This window comes from Pararge aegeria, chromosome 2 (assembly GCF_905163445.1).
Source record: "Pararge aegeria chromosome 2, ilParAegt1.1, whole genome shotgun sequence".
Lineage (NCBI taxonomy): Eukaryota > Metazoa > Arthropoda > Insecta > Lepidoptera > Nymphalidae > Pararge > Pararge aegeria.
The window spans coordinates 19,727,417-19,730,993 of record NC_053181.1 but is presented as its reverse complement, the minus strand read 5'-3'; the positions used below and the strand labels follow the sequence as shown (position 1 = coordinate 19,730,993).

The window sequence follows — 3,577 nt, the reverse complement described above, 5'->3', positions numbered from 1 at the left end:
GCCTACGCCGTCAGGAAAATTAGACAGATTACTGACGTAGAAACAGCAAGACTTGTTTACTTCGCGTACTTTCATAGTGTGATGTCTTACGGGATCTTATTATGGGGCAAAGCTGCTGATATTGAAACTATATTGTAACGTAATAAATGTCTATTTAATGTTATAAATTAATATTGTTGGAATTTGCGCGCGGGCAATCTTCCGAAATGTCGCGAAACTGGTATCCCGGCGCGAGGGGAGCGGTACGCGGGGACCAACCGCGCTCGCGGCTTTCTAACTTCGCCCGGCTAACTCAGTCGGTAGAGCATGAGACTCTTAATCTCAGGGTCGTGGGTTCGAGCCCCACGTTGGGCGCCAGTGAAACGGTTCTAGTTAGGTCTAGTAAAAGATGGAACACGTAATCACAAATTTATTTAGGGTAACAAGGTCAGGGTCGTGGGTGAAAGGGCCCGTCAATTAGTTCGCTTCCAAATTCTGCAGTGGGCGAGTACTGCCCTTGTAGCCGTTGATTGAGTCGCCCAGAATTGCTACCTGAGACTGGACGCCGCGCGGCCGCTGTGCGGCCGCCGCATTTTTTTTACGTCTCTCACCCGATTGCTGTTTTTTGCCTTAGACCCTAAGGATACTTACCCTCGAGCTATCTAGGCCCCGTGTATCGGGGTTCGAGTTTCGAGTTCCTCGTTTCAAGTTTCAAGCTCAAGTTTCAAGTTCCGGGTTCGACTCCCTGTTGTTGTCGACGTCACCTCCGACGCCGATCTCCGGGTGCAGCTGAAGACCACCTCGTCTTCGCCTGCCTCGCCTCAAGTCTCAAGTCTCAAGACTCCCTGTTGTTGTCGACGTCACCTCCGACGCCGATCTCCGGGTGCAGCTGAAGACCACCTCGTCTTCGCCTGTTCCTTCTGGGCCACGCAATCAACGGCTACAAGGGCAGTACTCGCCCACTGCAGAATTTGGAAGCGAACTAATTGACGGGCCCTTTCACCCACGACCCTGACCTTGTTACCCTAAATAAATTTGTGATTACGTGTTCCATCTTTTACTAGACCTAACTAGAACCGTTTCAATATTCATATTGCAGAAAAGAGCTGTACGGTCAATATATAAACTTAAATCACGTGAATCCCTCCGTGAAAAATTTAAAGAAATTGGTATACTTACGGTAGCCTCACAATACATTTATAACAATATAGTATTTGTAAGACAACATATTAGTCTTTATAAACAAAAAGTGGATATAAACAGTCGACTTACAAGAAATGGTCATAAATTAGTGACATCTGCATATCGTCTGCGAAAGGTGCAGAAGTCATTTGTGGGATTGAGTATACGCTTTTATAATATGATTCCTAAGGTAATTTTGGACCTACCAATCCATAAGTTTAAAGAATGTGTTAAAACACATTTATTACAGCGAGGTTATTATACAATTGATGAGTTTCTTAATGACAAGGTTGCTTGGAAGCATCCGGCTCCGCTTTCATCTCTCACAAGATAGAAAAATGAATGTTAAAATATAAAATGTAAATTTTTGATGTTGGAAAAGAGCAACTGCTGAGTTTCTTGCCGGCTTCTTCTCGGTAGAATCTGCCTTCCGAACCGGTGGTAGAGTCACTACACACGGACAGACTTGACGTTTCAAAAGTGCTTGTATTAGGCCTACTTGAAATAAATGAATTTTGAATTTTGAATTTTTTGAATTTTGAATTCACAAAACGTATTTAATTATTTATTGATTTATTGTTATTAGGTAAACAGGTAATAACTAAAGGTAGATCTAAATATTAATAATAACAATTCTTGTTCTAAGCTACAACCCAAAGTATATGTACAAAACTTGAAATTGAATGAAACAAAAAGGAAAAATAAAATTAAAGTTAAAAAAAAAAATAAACACTTAGTCATTATAAATATATCTATAACTAGCTGTTGCCCGCGACTTCGTCTGCGTATGATTTTGTTTTTTGATATGGCATTCAATTGGCATTCATGTATTCAGTATCGCTGAGCCTTAAATGAGGGGTTTGCTGCTGTCCGCTGAGGAGTTCTGTCCTCTATCTCCAACTCAACATTCATTAGATCTGCACAAAGTTTTGGCAAAATTAAACACATATTATAACCTCTATAGTACAAAAATAATTATTTAAATCTGTTATAATTTGTCGGAGTTATGGTGTAAAGTCGTCAAACACTTTCATCCCCTTTCCCAAAGGAAGCGAGCTCTATGTCGAATAAAAAGCATCCTATATTACTTCTAACACGTCCAAGAATATGTGTACAAAGTTTCATGAGGGTCGGTTAAGTAGTTTTTGCGTGAAAGCGTAACAAACAAACTTACATTGATATTTATAATATTAGTAGGGAAGTAGGGATTTAGGTATAATCCCTAAAGAACAGGCGGCAGGGTCGTCTGTGCAACTTCTAGGGGCACTAAGATCTGGAGATCTCACTAAGATCTAGTGAGATTACCAACCTTCCCTCCCAGCGTGGTGTTTACGGACAAACCATTTAATTAGGAGAGGCTATTAGTCCAGCTTACAGTGAGTACTGTAACAGGCATAAAATTATATTACATTATATATATATATATATATATATATATATTATAGTTAAATATATATTTATATATATATATATATATAATATATATATTTTATTTATATATTTGTATAATTTTAAATATTATTTATTGCACCACCTACCTCTTTTCTTTGTTTTTTCCTTTTACGCCATTGGTTGCCTGGAAGAAATTGCTATGTAGCGATAAGGCCACCAAATTGTACTCTCTTGATATGTATTTATATCTCTGTAACTACTTTTTTTTCTTTGGTGTACAATAAAAGTGTATTCATTCATTCATTCATTCATAAAATAATGCAAGCTACGTGTTTTCATTTGAACACGGTCAAAGTGATCTGACATAGTTGACCGTATCGGATTAGTCAAGGTCACAAAAATCTCATTAAAATTACGTAAAAGAATTGCCTTAAAATTTAAGTTCAAGACTTTGATTTAAAGTTGAGATTTAAAGTCAAACAAAAGACAAATGTACATCAATTAAATAGAGTTCAAGGTCGTTTAGTCTTGCTATGAGAACTAAAATTTGCGTAGGAAGGACACGCGTTTTCACTAAGTGAAAATGTAAACGATCTGGTTAAGCGAAGCGAGCTACTAGAAACTAATAACTGCATATATCTATCTATTCATCATCTTCAACTCATTACCAGCCCACTACAGAGCAAGGATCTCCTCTCTGAATGAGAAGGGTTTAGGCCTCTCAGAATGAGAAGGTTTTAGGCCGTAGTCTACTACTCTGGCCAAGTGTGGATTGGTAGACTTCACGCGCCGTTGAGGACATTATGGAGAACGCTTAGGCATGCAGGTTTTCCTTCAGCAAGCGATATAGCAAGAGTTCGCCATAACCGACGCGACGAGGTCACGAGGTCAGCAATAAACATTTAATCGTCAGAAATCCATCGGAATTAATGAGGATAGCACTAGCTTATTAGGTTCCAAATCGCATGGAGTTACCCCCAAGACATGTCTCTAATACCATGATGGAACACTCAAATTCATCTTT

At 38.9% G+C, this 3,577-nt stretch overlaps 1 non-coding gene across 1 annotated transcript; it reads left to right on the top strand.

The window, feature by feature from the left end:
* The first annotated feature begins 281 nt into the window (after positions 1–281).
* Positions 282–354, top strand: Trnak-cuu. The gene has a single exon. It is a non-coding gene; the product is annotated as a tRNA-Lys (tRNA).
* Positions 355–3,577: the final 3,223 nt, after the last annotated feature.